Source organism: Myotis daubentonii, chromosome 7 (assembly GCF_963259705.1).
Source record: "Myotis daubentonii chromosome 7, mMyoDau2.1, whole genome shotgun sequence".
NCBI classification, from domain to species: domain Eukaryota; kingdom Metazoa; phylum Chordata; class Mammalia; order Chiroptera; family Vespertilionidae; genus Myotis; species Myotis daubentonii.
The window spans coordinates 69,298,492-69,318,740 of NC_081846.1; the positions used below are offsets into that span (position 1 = coordinate 69,298,492).

The window sequence follows — 20,249 nt, forward strand, 5'->3', positions numbered from 1 at the left end:
TCATGATGGACGGAAACTAGACTTGTAGTGGTAAGCACAATGTATACACAGATGTTGAATTACAATCTTGCACATCTGAAACTTATATAATGCTATAAACCAATGTTACCTCAATAATTTTTTAACTGAGTAGTTATAATTAGTATAAAGTACTTTTGTGCAAATGAAAATTAATTTTTAACAATTCCTTCCTCTAATTAACCTATCTCCATTATATTATTAGAACACATGGTCAATAAACTATTTTGCTCTCCAGAAAAAACAAAGCTGACATCTATATTTGTTGACACTTAGTAATATTGCCAAGTAAGAGTACCTAAAAAATGATCAAGAGAAAGTTGGGTCAAAACACATCTTATAACACCTTATTCTAAAATAAAATGAGACGATTTTCTTTTCTAGTATTTCATTCTGGTCATCGCCAGATGCTTTCATGCTTGTCTTTCTGTATTCCTGTTTCTCCCTTGAACTCCTTATCTCTCTAATACCTTCTCCTGAATGCTCTTATTTTATCTCCTGCTCACCATTTTCCTCTAGGTTTTCTCAGCCTGTCTCCTCCCCCAGCCAGGTTCCCCACGCTTTCCTTGGCCCCCTGACCCCTCCTTCCTCTCCCAGGACTGTGTTTCCCCTGCCTCTCATCTGCCTCCCAGCAACTAAGCAGAACAATACTGGAAGTGGGACTGGCACTCTGACAAGGGAGAGAGCAGTTGGAAAGAAAACTTTACTCATCAAGAAAGAGGCAAGTGTCTTAAAAATATCTGTGGGAAGGTGTTTGCTAAATCATCTGCTTCTTCAGACGTGGAACTTCCAGCAATATGGTTTCCACTTCGGTGGAGGTGGGCTAGAAGTGCGTTCTTGGGCTGGGCGAATGAGCAGATGTGAAGAATTATAGATCTCAATAACTCAGCCTTGAATAAAATTCAAGATTTTCCCTTTATGCATGTCCTTTCTTTCGTTCTGAAAGGCCCCGTTGCAGGAATTCAAAGGGCCGAGTTCTGCCCTCAGCGGTGAGTCATGACTCCCACTGCAGCCAAGGAGTTCATATGTATGTATTCAGAGGAAGTATTGGGCCTTGGGGACTCAGATTAAATAACAACAGCCCTGTCGTTTGTTTGCTTATTTGCTTAAACCTTTATAAAAGAAGCAAGAGGCCTGCTGTACCTGAATGCCTTTTTATAATCATTTTAAAAATACACAGTAGAATTTAAATTCCCACAGTAGATCTCCTGCATCATGGCACACATAATAAGCCTATCTTACCCCATGCCCGGGTCCGGGAGAGTCATGGGAGAGGAGGCAGGAATGAATTTCTAAGGTGCCAGCCCTTCACTGAGAAAGTTCTGTTTGTATCCCCAGGGAGCGCAGCACAGCACCGGGGCTGAAAGTCAGTGTTCCCTGTAAATGGCATGAAATACCTAAACAGCTTTTACTTTTCAGGGCTAGGAGGCTGAAGGTAACAAGGGCCACTCCACCAGCTTTTGGAAAAACAAAAGTATACAAGCTAGGATTTCACGCTTGCACGTCTCTCTCCCCTCCTCATTCACAACCCCCACTCTCTTGTCTCATAGGCTCTCCTCCTACAGACAAATCAAAAACATATCCAGTGGAAGTTCTCTTTGCCATCCCTTTCCTGGAGGGATTTTTCCTACCGGTACAAAACCAATGTGCAAGGTAACAACTACATATTTTAAAAAACATATTTTTTAAAAAAACAGGATTGTTGCCCTAGCTGGTTTGGCTCAGTGGATAGAGCATTGGCCTGCAGGCTGAAAGGTCCCCTTTAGATCCCAGTCAAGGGAACATGCCTGGGTTGCAGGTTCAATCCCCAGTAGGGGGCGTGTGGGAGGCAGCCAGTCAGTTAGTCTCTCTCATCATTGATGTTTCTCTCTCCCTCTCCCTTCCTCTCTGAAATCAATAAAAATCTATTTAAAAAAATAAAAAACAGGATTGTTGCTCTAACTTCTAAGAAGCGTAAAAACTTTATGCTCTGCCATTCCTATTATAATGTATGTTTTTATTTTTAAAAAGCTTTCATTTACCTTTTTATTGGTTTAAAGATGTTATACACCAACCAATAAAAAACAGAGATAAATACAGCAGAAAGTGAAAGATTCCCCCAATTCTATTTTCCGGAGGCAACTACTGTTAACAGTTCCCATAGCACTTATATCTACACTCTTGAATATAAAATGATCTATTGAAGAGACTGGCCAGAGATTTCATACTGTTGTCTCTCTTCCAGACATTTCTGAGTTCCCCAGTCCCCAGAGAGGTTTTCAGGGGCAGACGGGAGTGTCTAGACACCTCGGGCTTTTTCTAATATCAGCCCAGGAATGTGGCACCTTCTCTGCCCAAGCGCAGATCTACCTGCTGGCAAATCCCTCCCCTGTGGCTTGTCCTTGTGCTCCCCTTTCCTGCCTGAGCGTTACTGGAACTATCTTCCTATGCTTCTGAACTCCAGCTCCTCCGTCATGCTGGAATGCCAGGATTCAGACTTTATTCTCACTGTGCCCACTGTGTACCCTTTGTTTTTTTCCTTGGCCTGAAACTTGACACTTTGGCTCATATGGCAAAATTAGGCCTGTTTGTTTCTGTGTATAAACAGGATTAAACTAACCCAATCCTAAACAAATAAATAAAACTTTGTAACATTGACATTGCTAGACGACTAAGAAAAAAACAAAACAGTAGGATTATGTAATAGCAATACTAATGATATTATTCATGTGAAATGGTTATTATTTATATCTAAATCCCCAGGTACACAATACTGTTAACCATGTCATTCGATGTGTTATCATTCAGTCATCTAACAAGCAAATATTTACTGCCCTAAAAATTTTTAATTCTGTGGTAAATATTATCTTATTACACAGGTGTTAGATATTGTTTTATAGGTGAACATCCTCCTTCGAGAAACATCCTCTCCAGTCTTCGGAACGATTACTGCTTCAAAAACACTTTCCGAACTAAGGGTCAGCATGAACTGCCATATTTAATGTGACCCCACACCCTTGGCCATTATGGATGAATCCAGTAATAGGCACTACACCCAACCTAAGCCAAAACGATTCCTTTTGTGAGAGTTTTTTGAATGGGAACTGACAGCCAGCTGTTTTTGCCCTGAGGAGGAGGCTGTGGGAATGGGATCTGGAACCCAGGAGCTCCTGGCTACTTTGTTTTCAACTCTGGTTGCACATTAGGATCATCTCTGGAATCCTTAAAAAATGCTTTGGCGCCTGGCCGGCGTGGCTCAGTGTCTGAGCATCGACCTGTAGACCAGGAAGTCCTGGTTTGATTCCCTGTCAGGGCACATGCCCAGGTTGCGGCCTCCATCCCCAGTGTGGGGCGTACAGGAGGCAGCCGATCGATGATTCTCTGTCATCATTGATGTCTCTCTCTCTCTCTCCCTTTCTCTCTGAGGCCAATAAAAATATATACTTAAAAATAAAAAAAAAAATAAAAAATGCTTTGACACCAACCTCCAGAAATTCTAATCAACTTGGCCTGGGGTGGGACCCAGGTGTCAATATCTGTTGAAAACTCCCCGGGTGATTCGAATGTGCAGCTACTGGTAAGAACCAGTGAATTGGAAAAATAGTTTAGGGTGAGAAGGAAGAGAGTCATGACCTGCAGCATGGCCAGAAGAGGCACACAGACACATACTGCTGGCAAACCAACCCCTGCTTTAGGTATTCCACAGGCTGCGTTGCTTTCTAGACTTACTTTCTCACTACCAGTATTCTGTTGACAAATTCTTTTTTCAATTACCTGAGATATTCCAATGTCTTTCAGATAAATCCTCCTTTTAAGCTAATTTAAGTTGCATCTTTGTGATTTGCAGACAAGAAAGTCTAAACTAGATTTCTGTTTTTGTGTGCTCAGGCTTAATAGATTTTTTTCACGTGTAGAACAGTTTCTCTCCATCCTGTTCTCATTCGCTAATTTATTAAGTAATAATGTCCACAATAGTCCAGGTCTGTGCTACTTACCAGGAATACTAAACGAAGAGACTATACAGTGCCTTTACCAGAGCAGCTTCCACTCCAGTCAGATAAATGGCATATCAGCAGGGAGAAATAGCATAAGGAAGTACTGACTAGCTACTGTGAGAGCACTGTGGAAAACTGTAGTGTGGTGAAATCATGGAAGCCTTCACAGAGGTGGTGACCCTGGTGTTGCCTCTGGAGGAGTGTATTAGTGTGGCCTGGGAGACAATGAAGGGTTGACATGAGGAACTACAGAGCCACGGGCCCAGAATTATAAAAGAGTGAGGCATATTGGAGGAAGTACAGTATTTTTGTTATGGCTGGGGCTGAACCTTTTGCTAGGGGTTGGGAGGAGGGAAGAGACAGGGGTAGACCATTTGTCATGCTGTATATTTGAAATTTTGTCCTGTGCTTACTACAGGGACTCTGGAATGGTTTAGAGAGAGCAATGCTACGAACAGATTTACATGCTGAAAAAATCTCCCTGGAGAAGGGATTGTACAGAGACCAGATTTATGGGAAGGAGTCAGGTGAGGAGGACTTGGCGACAGTCCCGGAGAGAAATGATGAGATCCTGAACTAGGATGCTGATAATGAGAACCTAGTAAAAAAAAAATTAGAAGATAGAGTTCCCTGGGTATGATAACCAATGGAGATCTATGAAACAGAGTGTATATGTGGGCAGTGGTGAGGAAAAAAAACAAACAGGAATGAAACCCTGAAGGAGGCTTACATACAAGGAACACGGGGTGTAGAGGGAGAAGAAAAATCACTTGCAAAGAGAAAGGAGACTAAGCTAGACTTCTAGGAAAGCATGGTGCTGTGGTGTTGTGGAAATTAATACTATCTCTAATGACTTTTATGCTGGGTTTAAATAGAATGTAATTATCTACCAAGTAAGGTTCCTTTTTTTTTTTTTTAAGATATATCTTTTCACTCAGAGATTAATCAGGGGATGGGACTGATTACACAACTGAAAGCTGCTGCTTTTCTCTGTGCCTCCCCCCATGTCCCAGCCTACACGGGACCAACGTTATCCCCCATCTGGTAGTCTGGCAGACCAGAAAACCAGAGAGACATGGAGAGGGAGAGTAGGCAAAGTATGCAACTTGATGTCTGATGTTGACCCACTTAGCTCTGACGACAGTAGGACAAAATGCAGGCCGGCTCTGGGCTTGCTGACAGGTAAACTGGAAGCAAGGCCACTCTCAGGAGGTCTGGGACTTAGTAGGGGACAATTGAAGTGGGTGAAGGTAACCTCGGTGGAAGCTTTTGTATGTGATTATAATGTGGGACTGTGGTATTCATAGGTCAGGTTTCTATCTTTATTATTACCTTAGCAAAGGGTGCTTATTTAGATTTTAACTATCAAATCTCTTCCTACTATACAGTCTGCAAACATAACATTTTATATTCATATAAATACGATCAAGGCTCTCCTGAGCTGTACAATGTCACAGGTTTTGAGGGAGACAAGGTAATAAGGTGAGGGACAGTCTGGTGAGTGAGTTTTTCCCCCTCCAAATAGATTTCTACCAGAGCTCCTTATTAATGTAAAATTCAAAAACTTTTTACCTAGACCATCAGGCCTACCTGCTCTGCTGCCATCTCATATTATTCCCCTTTCCCTCCTGAACTAGGTTCCAGTCTCTCTGACCTTTTATTTTATTGAGCAGACTAAGTCATGGTGTGCAGTAAAGACACTTTCAATAATACGTATATTTAAAAATAAATGGCATACTGGATTTAAGTCAGGGCTTGACATGTGAGAGAAGATGGGAAGTCATTTCTCAGGAGTGGTGGAGGAGAGAGAAGTTGGAAGGAAGGAGGCAGGAAGACTCAGGAGCCCAGGATGGAAGCTGGAAGAGGCTGCTGTTGCTAGATGACCTTCTCTGACCTTCTGTGCCTCCAGAATCCATTGGGCAGTCAGGATTTTCCTCCCTGGGAAATGGGGACTATAAAGGCAAAGAGAAAAATTGAACATTTGAAAGAAGAACTTGAATGAAAGTAGATCCTAAACAAACTACTCTCCCACACACTCTAAAATTCCTTATTTGTAAAGAGCCCGAAACCATCTTTTAGTGGGCTAATCACATAGAAGACACTCTGTCTCTTGGAAATAGAAATAACTCATAAACAGCTTCACTTCCTTTTATACTCTTAAACGTTCATTATAACATTTGGCCCTAAATGGAAAATGCCATATCCTTTAGACCAAGAGTCTCCAAAGTCTTTCATTATGTAGCAAACTTGTACAGTACTAAATTTTCTACAGACCAACCAAATTCCAATATCCACTGTATGTCTACTTTGTGCCACACCAGGCACTGACAAAAGGGGTGAGTGAGTGCAATGTGCGTGTACGGAAGGGTATAGTTTTGGCAGAACAGGCAGAGGGAATGACAGAAGTGTGAACCAAAAAGGAAATGAAGAGTTTTAATTAGACTGAAAATTTTAATCCATTCTTATCATCCAAAAAGAAAAAGAGAGAGAGCAGGATAACATCAAGTAAACAGACTTATCACTTCCACCAGCCTGATATCATTGGTATTTGGAACACTGATTTTTTTTATGAAGGGGAAGAAAGGGGATCAAGTAATAGTTCTTAATAGTAGGGCATTGATATAGAAAAGAGAACGAAGTCAGAGTTAATGAGAAAGCCTGGTTTTCAATGACCCATCAATAAGAACTGAAGGACAGATGGTCATTGATGAGTGGAAGGAAGGGTTCTATATTCTCACCCTTGCCTCCCTTACATTTGTCCACCAGGCCTCATTCTTTCAGTCTTTGTTTTTTTCTTCTCCTCCTTCTCCTTCTCCTTCTTCTTCGCCTTCTTCTTCTTCTGTATCAACACCTGACCTTTCTTTGGGAAACTACCTCTACCTCATTGTGTTTGGTCTTAGTGGGAATTCTAGTTTTAAGGGGTTCTGCCAAGAAGTAAGCATATGGCATAGACCAAGACTCTGAGCAGAGTAGAGTGATACAAAGTTGGAAAATACACAGAACGGATTCATCTCAGTGCTCTGAAGAGAATGCCCACAATATTCTGCTCCATAGAACTCACTTCCTCCAGAGGGTCAGATTCCTGTCCTTTTTCAGGCTAGGATTTAAATCTTTCCTTCCAGTCATTTACTTTTAATTTTTACATATTTTTTATTGGCTTTGTTTGAAAACAAAGGATCTCAGGAAAAATATCTTAGACATTACCTATCGGATTACTCAATGCTGTCATAGCTAGAGTATGGATTCATTTCATTTTTAAAATAAATCAGAGTATTTTTACACTCTACAAAACTTGGGAAGTTGAGCAAAACGTAATTTTCTTGTACCATGCCAATTGCAATGCAGAATTCAGAAATGGTGTAAGATTCTGAAAAACATACCATGCCAGAGAAAGGCATAGGCAGCGTCCCAAGGATATGTTAAAAATAACCTAATCTAAGTGTAGGGTTTCTTCTGCTAATTGAGGGGAAGCCTATAGAGGAGAAAGGAGTAAAATAAAGAAAAAAGCAACCAAGAAAACAATATTGCTAACCCACAATGACTAAGGGGTGTGAGAGTAGACTATTTAAACATACTTAGATGTGATTATTGTATTATGATTATATAAGATAATACTTTTTTTTTAATGTATATCAAACATGTCAAACTCGAGGCCCGAGGGCCACATGCCTTGTTTATTTGGCCCATGTTAACCTTTGAGTTTGACATGCTTGATGTATACTGTTGTAGTTGGGTGGAATAATATGATATCAGGATTCTCTTTAAAAATATACCAGCAATCAAAACAACATCAAAGAAATTATGAAATCTAAAAAAAAGTGTAGCAAACATGTTGATAACTCCCTGAGTATCTCTTATACTAGTAGTAATAACATTTCTCTACTTTGGGGTATGGTTGGGAATTTCCAAAAAAAAAAAAAAAAAAAAAGTAATTTTAAAATATCATGTGAAACACCTGAAAGAAGTTCATTCTTCTGTGTATATGTATTCTTACACTGACATTTAGATCCTTTCATCATTTTTGAAAACACCTTGGAAATTGTGTCTTTTGGCATTGGTTTTCATCCCATCTTCTGTAGTCTACTGTCTCATGATTTACAAAAGTTTTGCTTATTAGTGGTGACTTGCTGACAGTAAATTATTTTATTAAGCTATTTCTTTAAAACATATCCCCTCCTCTAACATGCCCATCTACACCTGAAAGAAACCCAAATGGTAGGAATGCAAAATGAAGAAGGAAAAGCCTATGATTAAGTAACTTGACTTCTGTGCTTTACCTTTTTAAATGTTAAAATAATATGCCACCAAAAATATTTTACTTAATGTCTTTTAGGGCAAAAAAATACTTTGCAAATATTCAAAACTACTCTAAAGCTGTAAAGGTACCAGATTACTTAACACTTTGCTTTACTCTTGAGTTTCAAGTATTTTGAAAAACCTGAAGTTAGCCTAGTAAACTCCTATTTTATTTTTATTGCTTCTACTTTGAATAGCAGCCACTCCTGGAGGACAAAGGTCACACAGAACAAAATGAGTCACTACCCAAATTATGAGAATGCTAGTATGAACAATTATTGTACATAAATTAGACCACAGTACTTCATTCTCCTGCTTGGGTACAGCACATGTAGCCCATCCCCTTGATTTCTGCAATGTTTACTACAACAGTGAGAAATTTGGTTAGTCTGCCTGTAAAAATTGACTTTGTTTGTCCTCCAATATTTTGTACTAATAAGAATTTCTCTTTAAAACATAGCTGGTTCTGCCTCATCAACTTCAGACTTTCATTTCAGAGTAAATCTTCTAATTATAAAACCACCTGGTGACAGTCTGGACAGAAATGGCATTCTGGTTAACACTCACCACAAAAGAATACGTATGTCTGAGTTTATACCAAAGCTCACCCCTCTCTAAAAATGGGGAAACATATAGCAATTAGTTATGGTATCATCGTAGCTAAGACATTTGCTGCAGTCTTACTATTTCAGTATGCAGGGACAAATGTCGGCGCCAGCTACTCAGAGAGGAGTATATATCATCTGTTAAAGATGGTCGGATAGTTTCATGAGAATTAATTTTCAGACACAATCAGATACTGAAAGGTTCTATGATAGGTGACACCAATTGGCGTTTTCTCAAACATTCTGCTAAAAGAAAAGAGGGAAGTTTGATAACATCAAGATCAACTTCCCTTTTGTAAAGTTTTCTTAAATCATAACTTCTTTTCTATAGGAACAAAAGCAGCATGGCAAATACATACCAAATAGAACTGGAAAAGATTTCAATGAGTCCATTTCATGGGGTTCTTCTACTGGACTTCAGGAATGTTACGTGGATCTGTTCAGGGGTTATTGACAAAACAACAGGAAAAAGAATACAGTACTTTCTTTTTGTGTTTGGTCTGTGAATGAAGGAAAAGGTGATGTGTTAAAGTATAAAAAATGTTATTAACTGTACTCTACTCATGAGAGAAGCAAACTGTAGCTAGCTTGCATTTGTTTATTTCCCCTTTGTTCTAAAAAAAGATTTGTGGCAGCTATAAGACTGGTAAGTAAGGGCATAGCTACTGACAAAAGAGTCTCTGCAGTGCTTGGGAAGCCATGAAAGGAGGATTTTCCCTGCCCTTTCTTTCTGTCAGTATGTAGCTCTCAAACAGTAATTTTTGAAATGGTGCAATAGCAAAAGCTTGCTTTTGGCTGTCAGAGAGAATGCTTCAGAGGTAGATCAGTGCCTTCTGCAAACTACATGGCCTTTATGAAACTTCTTCTATCGTTCATCCCCTCCACCAACACCCTCTGATTCATCCTTCCCACAGGTGCTGGGCCCAGGTGGGTGAGGACAGCACCCAGAGTACCGAGAGGAGGGAATCTCTGTTTCAGCATTGCACACCTCCATGCAGAAATGAGTTAGAAATGAGTGACTAATGTCATAGAAATTTAGTTGATGTACTTAAGGAGTGAACTTTAAGCAGCAAATATGAATAGGCAATCACCCACTTCTGACTGACATTGGATATGGGAACCCCATCCATCCAAGGGACCCGAAGATGGACTGTTAGTGATGTATGACCAGGGTAAAGAAAAGAAGAGGATCGAGGCAGGGAAGGACAAAGATATTTTTCCAGGTTTCCCTAATTAATTTAAAAGAGGATTTGAAAAGTAAAGCCAGAACTGAACTATGAAAAGAACATTTATTCCTACCATTACAACATATAATTTGTGATTTTTGTATATACGTTTGTAATTCAATGATCTATTTAGTAAATTGTGCACCATTCATTCCATTATTCCTTCACTTGTCAGGTCCAAAGTTTAAAAACTGTTTCTACGATTATGAAAGAGGGCTATCGAAACTGGGTTGTATTCTTCAGGATAGACTACATGGACCACTCATCTCTTTAACTGTTAAATACTTACTTCTAGCTCAGAAGAAATCTCTTGAGGATCTAGTTACTCTTCCAAACCAGCTCCCAAGAATCTGAGGGTGCTTTCTTCTTATTGTTATATCATCTAGAAAATGAAGTTTCTAGGGCTACAGGGGCAGGGAAAAAATTGCTTTTAAGAACCTTGGCTGGAGCCCTGGCCGGGAAGCTCAGTTGGTTAGAGCACATCCCAAGGTTGCTGGTTTGATTCTTGTCAGGGCACATATACGAATCAACTAAGAAATGCTTAAATAAGTGGAATAACAAATCAATATTCTCTCTCTCTCTCTCTCTCTGAAATCACTCAATATATTTAAAAATTTTTAAAAAAGATCCTTGGCTAGAAATTACAAACTTCATGTCTCCTCAAACCTCTTGGTTAGTACTAGTTATGAGGCCCGAACTGAACTAAAGAACAAAATGCAAGGGAGCCACATAATGTTTTGTAAGCAACATTGTCCCTGCTGCATCTGATTACTAAGAGTAAGATCTGTGCTAAGAATTGGCTGCACAAGGTAAGTAATGCTTTTTCTAGAAGTCTTTCCCAAACATTAGTAAATATAAAATCATGGGGCATCTTGTTGAAAGGACAGATTCCCAGGCTCATGTATTAGTTCAGTAGGATTGAGGTAGAAGTAGTGCCTTATCAGGCTTGCTCTACTAAAGTACGGATATTGCATGGTGAAAACAGAAAGAAGATTCTATACTGATGTAAAAGTTCTCGTTAGGGGACTGAAATGTAAATGAAATGAAACCAAAATTCAAAAACAAGTCATATGAGAAAGTCAGTGTCTTTTCAAGTCACCGCTTCCATTCTAAGAGTGAGTTCATTCTGCCCTGTGGTCCTGCACAAATGTCCCACCTTGTAGGCACGAATGCAGTACTGCCGAAATCTATGGGGAATCACGTTCAATCAGGGCCTCTGTCCAGGCTCCTTACTTTCTCCTTAAGTTTTCTTTTGCCATTGCTTTTGCTCTTGACTTGGAGAAAAAGCAATAAAGGAAAACATCTTGTGTGCTTCTCCTTTGAGCCCTAAAACAGGGTCTTTTCATTATTTCTTTTCCTCTCAGGTTGTTACTGAGGCTTCGTGTTCATCAGTTGTTACTCTTTGGAGAGAAACTTAGAAAGAAAAAAAGTTGATAACACGGGAAATTTTAAGTGTAGGCATGCACAAAAACTTCTTGAAAATCAGGTTGCGGTATGCATTCTTATTTTAGATTTGCCCCTGTTAACATCTTCTCCATAAACAGGTGTGCACACTTTCCCAAGCTGTCACTGTTGTATGCTTCAAAATCTACTGATGGATGGTACCCAAACAGCTTGAAGCTTTACTTTCAGAAACCAGGGCCTTGAAGTTTTAATGAGACTTTCTTAAAGTGTGGTCCAATGGGTTTGTTAGAATAGGAGCATATCTCTCGAAGATACCATAAGAGTATCACATTTGTATGTTAATTTTAGTTCAACAAATAGGAAAAATGATTATGAGCAATAGCTCTCAGCTTTCAGATAGTTCTTTTCATGTTCAGAGTGCTTGACAAACATTAATTAAATCACTGGCAGTCGAATTAGAAAACTATGTTCTCTGTATGTGCGTAGCTGTACCTTCTATGCACACAGTCTTCTAAGTCGCATCGCTGCAGATCAAACACTCTTTTTGCCATCTGAACTTGGTCGGCTGACACTGATTCCAAGCAATAGATAATTACTGGAAGGGCTAATCACGAGGAGAAATTATGTAAGCTTTCTTTGTTTTTAAACAAAAACACGAATTTATCCTTGATAAAAGCTGCAGGATAAACCACAGTATAACATGTTTCTGTCTCTAGGCCAGACGGTAACAATGATAAAGCAAATTCCCTTGCATTATATTTAGCTATTCCAATAGCTGAACCCTAATTTAAAGAGATCGTTTCATCAGCAGAGCACATTTTATGCTTCGTGGGCTACTGAGGTTTTTGGCCTCTTTGCACCAAAAACAAGAAGGCTTTTCAGGCTAAATATGGTGTTGATTTCAGCAATATGGTAATTGTTCATCAAGGCTAGGAATCCTTGGTCAGTATTGACTTGAGAAGCATTTGGGCCAGCAATTAAAACATAGTAAATTTCATGATTATTTTAAGAATAATTTACACTTCTTTTTCCTTCATTGAATTTAATGAAGCTTTCCAAACCATCCCAAGAGAGTAACTGCTCCCAGCGGTCCCCAAAACGAAGTAAATTTCAAACAAAAAAAAGAGTGCTCATAGCATTCCACTTTGCAATAACATCTAACAAATTAACACACTTTACCCGCCCACATCAGAAGATTGGGAGAAGGCATGCACACGCGTGTGTGGGTTCCACTCAGCCAGCCAGGCTTGCTTTCCTTGAGATGGGCAAGCTGCATCGTTACAAATGGAGGCTACTTCAGTCTCCCCTTCCACTCTGACTGCCAAATTAGTCTGTTTCCAGGAAAAGAAAGGTACGCATTCATTGCCTTGCAATTCGTTTAACAAAAGAACATCTAGTTCAACCAAGCTGTCTTTTTGGAAAGACTTTGCAAAGTACCATTTGGAGTCATAGTTGTTCATGAGGATCTGTTAGAAGGATGTTTGTTTCCATTTTACAGAGTGCTAACCTGTATGCCCGTAGGCCTACATTCTCAGAGATTTCTATTCCTAACTAATGAAACGCTGGAGTTCAGTAAGATTATGTGATATGCGCAGGCAGGGTAGTATCCACAGACCACACGACTTAGGCCTGACACGTGGCAGGAATGGAACCATAACTGATATGGTACTACCTTAGTATTTCTACTGTGAGACTTTCCCTATCTCAGGAGTAAGAGTGAACTTTCTCTGATTGTTTTTTTGAGCGGGGAGTCACCGATGTGACTATTTTTGGCCTAGAAAAACGTATTAGATATCTCTCTATGGTATAAGCTTGTTTTTCCTTCAATACAGAGACACAAATTTGGACCTGGCTGAGAATGTCTACAGGGCTCTAAAAGTTAACTAGTATCCCAAATATAAACGGCCTTAGAGGGTAAATAAAATGTGCATATGCTTTGTATATTTTGAGTTGTAGTGATACAAAGTTCACTGCCTCCATTTCCTTTCTTCTGATCACCCTACCCTATGGAAATTCTTCTCTTAGAGGTCACACCTGACATTTTCTTGTTAGGTTTAGTAGCTTTCACTTACTGGTTATTCTACTTGACCTTTCTGCTGCATTTGACACTGTGGACTCTCCACAACCAACACCGCCTACCACCCCTCAGAAATACCTAATACTTGATCTTCTTGACATTTTTTGTCTTCCCTGCTAACTTGGCCACTAACCTCTTCTACCTTATATCACTCCCTGACCAGATGATCACACAGGCTTCCATCTGGTCTTCCTGATCCTAATCACTCCCTCCTCTAATCCAGAATGTCAGCGTGACTAATCTTCCACAGGTCCACACTTTAACCTGACCTTAAAATCCCTTCTTATCTACGAGGCCTTCCTTACCTCTCCTGTTTCATACCCTTTGCTTTCCTCCTGGCTCTTTACACTCCAGAAACACTCACCTTTTCCATCTCTAACACACCAAGCTTGACCCTTCCGGAGGGCTCTGTACTAGTTTACTCTCTGCCTGAACGGCTCTTCTCCAGATCAGTGCACGACTGGCCATTTCTTTCATTCAAGTCATTGTTTCAATGCTCCTCAGAAGGCTCTAACCTACTCTCCAGATAATCATTTTGACCCCCTCACGTTTTATTTTCTTTGGAGCAGTTATTACTTCTTGGTAGTTGTGTAGTTACTTGTTTCTCTCTGTCTCTAAGTGGAATGTGTGTGCCATGAGAGCTTCTTATTATACTGCTCCTCCTCCACAACCTAGAGCAAGGATTAAAGGCAAATGAAAAACTGATATAAATTATATCAGTCCCATTCCATTCAACCCTATTCCTCACTATTTCTGCATCAGCACACTTTACTGCCTGTGGAATGTATCCTCTTTGGTGTTAGGTGGGTGGACCTGATTTCTCCAACCAGATTATAAACTTCTGGAAGGCAGAGGCCCTTTTATACTTCTGCAGCCCTTCAGGCCTAGCAGAGTGCTAAGCATCATGTGGTATGTATTCAACAAACACTTCTCGGTTAATTTCTAACTCTAACCTTGTATACTGCACCACTGAACACTTTTACATCAGTAGGGCTGTAACGGAAATAAAAATAGGTCGACCATAAAACACCAGCACAAGGGCCCACGACAGGGTGAGAGCTTTCTTTCTTACCTTCTAATTCAATTTGAGTAGCAAACTAAAGTTTTCTGGAATGAGGGTATGATGAATAGGAGAGTATACCTTGGGAAAATTTCTTGTTAACTTCTCTAGCAATTGATAGTCTATACTTTGTTGAGTGCTGATCATCCTCCAAGGGTAAGACACTCAGGTCTCTGGATACTGTTATTGAGTCTTGCTATCATTCTCAAGTCATCTTGGACTTCCTACTCTTCTTTGATCCCTATATATACTTACCGAAATCATCTTTTTCCTGAGTGGCATTTACATCTAACATTTCTTATTAATTCTGACTTACTACTTCAGAACCAAACAAGGTTATGGGCTCCTGTCTTGTCTTTCCTTCTATTCCCCTGCCAAATCCAACCTAAATAATCTCCCATTAAGTTTAAATTTCTCAGGCTAAAATTCAAGCCCTGTACCAATGGTTCTACCCTATCATGTCAGCTTGATTTTCTATTGGTTCTAAAATAAACTTCTTGTTTTAATTCACGTGACCCCCTTTCCCATTTTTAGCTTACGCATTTTCTTCTCAGTACCTTTGTCAAGCAATTTCCTTTACCTTTTCCCTATCAAGCAATCCAGATTCTACACTTCCTTTTTTGTCCATTTAAGAAGTCTTCCCTTAATTTACATGGATAACATCTAGTTTAAGATTTGGGTTTTATCATTGAATCCTTGGTTATTCATGGCAGAATATTTATTACCTTGTTTCATATTTTCCTTTCCAGTAATGTTCACAATAATAGTAATAACAGCTTCACAATTTTTACATTCATGCACAACCCTTGGCACCTCCTAGGATAAATGTGTTGGGTTGGGACATGGCTCCAGAGGCCTGGCCAAACTTGCCTGGATTAGGAAGATGAACCCTGACCGGGTGAAATGGAGTTTATGCAACAGGAATCCCTGAAGCCAGTGGGACAGAATGGCCTCTGACAGCAATACCTTCCTAGTTAATGCCAAGTTCAATTTCATACATCACTCGGACCATGTAGGCAAAACTGCAAAGCCAAAGACTTCTGATGCTGAACAACTGTAAGTAGTAAGTATAAGCCAGATGTTGGCAGGTACGAGAGATGAGGTCTGAGCTGCAATCCTGGCTTTGTTTCCAATTAGTCTGGGTAATATCGAGCAAGCAATTTACCCTTTCTGGGAGTTAGTTCTTCATCTGTAAAATGAAAAGATTAGACTCCAGATGATACTAAGGACTGGATCATTCAATGATAAAATGACACGATTCTGATTCCAAATCAATGAAATGGGTACCATAGCCTTTGGAGTTTTTCCTATACTTACTTTGTGGGACAAGGTTTACTAGTTTTGTGTGTAGTTAGAAACCCTTGCTTTCAGCTTTTGGCGTTTACACTTTTCTTTTTCCCAATTTGTGTTAGAGTGGATGGGCAGATGGTTTATTAGGCTTTCAAAAGCCTGTAATGTTGTTGTTCAATTCACAATGGTTTTAAACTTTGGAGATCCACATAGAGCCTGGATTTTGTTGAGAATGGAAGATAGTTTTAACACTTCAATTGAAGGGTAATAATGCCTACTCACATAATTTAAAGCAACTTGTGAATGTAACTCCAAAGGCCTAATCAGTTTCCTTTATTTTGGTATGTTAACTCATGTCCATAGCCCAACTCTTTCAAGTTGCTGTTTTTTTTTTTTTTTTTTAAATTAAGTAACCAGATTTCCAGTTACATTTGCAATGTTTTGCCTTCTCTAGACTCCTTTAACCCACAACCTGATTCCAAATACAAAATCCTTTAATTCAGAATCTCAGAAAAGATACAATTCCTCACCTCTTAAGTAAGAAAACAAGAGACCTAATAGGTCCTGATGCTCTTTCTATTGACTACGTATTTTCTAAAATAAAAGCACAAAAGCGAGGTTAGGTTGCAGGGGGAAAAAAAATCCAAAATGTGTGAATTGTAAGACCCGATAGAAACCTCCATCCCTTGATATTTAAGTGTCAAAGAAATATAGCTGGACCGATGTAGGTCAAAGGTGGTCCCCACTGCTATCGCTTTGCTTTGTGATTTTTAATTACTTAGCGACTCCTCAGCTAAGCGGGACCACGGACATGCAGTTCTCGAACACTCAAACTGCATCCGAAGTGTGTGGAGTGGTCAGAACCAAAGGACGCGCAAGATGTAGGTAAAGGCAGGCGTGAGCCAAAGCCTTTGGGGGGTCCCAGGAGGGGTCCGATGGAGAGAAAGTCGGACGCGCTGGCGAGGCAGGCGCCAGGAGGTGCAGGCTCCACGGCCCCGGTGGAGGTGGCGGGGAAGGAGCCGGGGACGCGCTGGGGCCCTGGGGACCCAGCAGGCCGGGCGGAGGACCCGCGATGGAAGGGGCCGGCAGGAAAACTGCTAGCGGAAGCCCAGGCTGACCCAGTGAGCAGCGAAGACCGCCCAGGAGGAAAGAGAAGGCGCCAAGGCCAGCCTACAGGTCTAGGGGGTGGGGGAAGGTGCAACAGAGCTGAGGGGCAGACGGACGTGCTGACGAGAGAAGGGAAAGGGCGGCGGGCGGAGGAGGCGCAGGGAGGCCCTCCCGGTGGGCAGGTGCGGAGCGGAGCGGTGGCCGCGACCCGCCGCAGCGGGCTCCCGCGGGCGGAGCGGAGGCTGAGCCAGGGACACCGCACGCGCAGCGTCCGGCTTGCGGGGGGCGGGGCCTCGAGGACGTGGGCGGGTCTAGAGGCGGGGCCTGCGCCTGACGCACCCCGAGGCCGCTGCGGCCGAGGCCCGGGAGGGGCGGTGGCGGCCGCGGGGGTGGGGCGCGGCGTCAGCGCGTCGCCGGCTGGGCCGCCCCGGTGACCAGGAGGGAGAGACGGAGAGGAGGAGGCGGAGGGGTAGGAGGAGGAGGAGGAGGTGGTGAGTAGGCTCCGGGCTGGGGAGCTGCGCGGGCTGTGGCGGGGTGGGGGGAAGGCGGGGAGCGCGGCCCCTCCCCTCTCGGACGCCCGCCTCGCGGGGCCGCGCGGCGCGGAGTTCCCAGAGGGGCAGCGGCGGCGGCGTGGGGAGCCGGTGGGGGAGCGGGGGGGGGGGGGTTTGGGGGGCGGAGCTGCGGGCCGCGCGGGCGGCGTGCTTCCCGGGCGCAGGCGCTGCGCTCCTCGCGCCGCCGTTGGTTCCGTGTCCCGAGCCGGGCATCCTGCGCACCTCTGCGCCCTGGCCATTTTCTGATTTCATTTCCTCGGGTTCTGCGCGCCCAGCCTGCGGGCTCCTAGCGGTCCGGTGCGCCGTCGCCCTCGCGCCGCCGCGGAGGGCGGGTGGGGCGCGTCGCCTTCGCGCGGGGAGATGGGAGGCCGGGTTCCCGATCGGCCGGAGGAGACGGAGGGGCCTCCGCGCCGACCTAGACACGGCGGGCGGGTGGTCCCTGGCGACGCGCGCCCCAGGTTTCCCCGAAGGGACCCGTTGCGCGTGGCCCGGTGTCACCCGGACTGCGCCGACCTCGCCAGCCGCCCCGCCCCCGTGTCTGCCGAGGCTAAAGAGCTCCCTGCCCTCCCGGGACCCGTCCCCGGAGGAGCCGGCGTGTGCTCAGATCAGGGTCCCGACTGTCGGGGCGGAAAGGGTCTCTGAATTTTAGTCCTGTAAATCCAGCCCTGTACCCCGTCTCGTCACTTAACCTTTAGTCCCGAGGGCTTGCTCTTTCCCCCCCTCTCCCAAATACAACTTCTAGAGTCTTCTGAGACCCGCACTGCATTCGATTTTATCTTGAGAGCATTCTTAAGTTAGCGCCTTGAGGCAGTGCGGCTGGAGGTTCAGAGAGGAGGCTTGACACTTTTTTCCTCCACCTGCACCAGTTTGAAATGGAAAACGTGAGTTGAAACCAGGTTGGAAACTGACTTTCCACAAGAGGTGGGTTGCAGAATGCAGGCGCCTTGGCGCGCCTTGGTGATGGGGTGCTGCCCCTGCAGCTGATGTCACAGCTCACGTGGCGGTCAGGTGCAGGGGCTGCTGGAAGGAGGTCTGATACAATCCCATAGAGCCGTTTTATTGGGTTCTGTTAACCTGTGTAACCTTGACCTAAAGCACGGCAGGAGTTTGGTGGAGGAGCCCAGGTACCAAGCGCAGTATTGAATTTTAATTAGTGTGTTACAGGTCTAAAAGTGGAATAGATTCTCCTCAGCTCCCACTTCCTGTTGTTTTATATTTTCCCTAGGATTTCATGTTTAATGAAACAGTTTTAGTATTGAGGGTGGAAAGAGTACCTTTTGATTCATGGAACTTTTCTTTGACAAACTTGAAAACTGAGTAGGTAAACTCTGAAGTGTGTTACTGAGATGAGGTAGGAAAGGGAATTTTTAAGATGGCTTCTTGACACTGTTTTGAAACTGCGTTGACATTTTAATCTTAAGGACCACAGAAGTACAGAGTTTTCTATGTGCAAGGGACTCTGGCGGCTTAATCCAACCCCATTATTTTACAGAAAGAAATTAACCAGAGAAAGTTACTTGAGGAGATTGAAAAGGAGCTGAAGACTTCATGAACTAGATACTTAAGTAGATAATTCAGACCTCTCTCATGGATATTCCTGTATGAAAATTTGTTTTGATTATGGTATCTTATAAACAGTCAAGCAATTACTAAATTTTTATTTTTCCCTCCCCAGTTTTGAGTAATTGCCTTAATTTGTGATTTGTACCCATTAGAAGCAAGTGATACAAATTATTTATAGTTAGGAAATGTTTACTTTTTCTATCAATTGAAATAGTACTTTCCAGTTAGTTTGGATTTAGTAATTATGTATTTTCATTTCAAGAGTGTTTACTTATATTATTGATTCTGATAGTCCAGGCATGGGAAGTTGGCATTTCAAGAGTCTCAGGGTTGGGTGTCTATAACCTTGATATGAATTAGGAATAGAGGTCCTATACGCATGTAGTAACCAGATTCCAGCATCCGGAGCACCATTACTTAGTGGTCCTCAAATGCAGAAGTCCTGAAGCCCTTGCTGGGGCGGGGTGAATTCTTTGCATCTCTCATGCCACAGTGCTTAGTATAGGCATTTAGTAAATACTTCTTGGCTTGTGTGCACTTTTCCTGATGGCTTCATGAAAGATGGACCGTGTCTTATCTGTGTAGGCCTTGTGTCAAGTGTAGTGGGTACTCTGTCAATGTTTGTGGTCTGGAGTTTAACCGAACTTGACCATAGCCAAGTGTCCTGGAAGCCATCATCATTATATTGTAAACCTGAAATATTTCTGTTTTTGTGTGTGTGTTGAGTCAGATACTCTACTACGTACGCTGAAATCCATAGCAGGTATCACATATATTAGTAACATGTTACTGTGACATTGGGAAAGGGACACCTTTATTTAATTTTTGGTAGAACACCTTAAGCTAATATACTATGACTTTTCCACTGGAATGAAGTATGACAACCATGAATTGAATGACCCTAATTACTGTAGAGCCATTTTAAAGCCTTGGTTTCACTTTCTAAGTATATCTTTTTCAGCATAAAGACCTTTGTAAGAAATATGACTTTGGGGTCCTGGCTATAGGGCCCCATACACCAAGGTTGTAGGTTCTATCCCAGTCAGGGCACATACAAGAGTCAATCAATTAGTGCATA

General features: G+C 42.3%; 1 protein-coding gene across 6 annotated transcripts in view; it reads left to right on the plus strand.

Annotated features, from left to right (window-relative positions):
• Nucleotides 1–17,438: 17,438 nt before the first annotated feature.
• The window catches only part of GTDC1 (glycosyltransferase like domain containing 1), a 368,745-nt gene continuing 365,934 nt past the window's right edge, over nucleotides 17,439–20,249 (plus strand). For 3 of the 6 annotated variants that reach the window (XM_059704553.1, XM_059704559.1, XM_059704558.1), the window contains exon 1: nucleotides 17,439–17,545. The gene's annotated coding sequence lies outside the window, so the exon portion shown is untranslated. The remainder of the gene's footprint in view (nucleotides 17,546–20,249) is intronic. The other 3 variants (XM_059704552.1, XM_059704554.1, XM_059704555.1) reach the window with 2 other exon arrangements.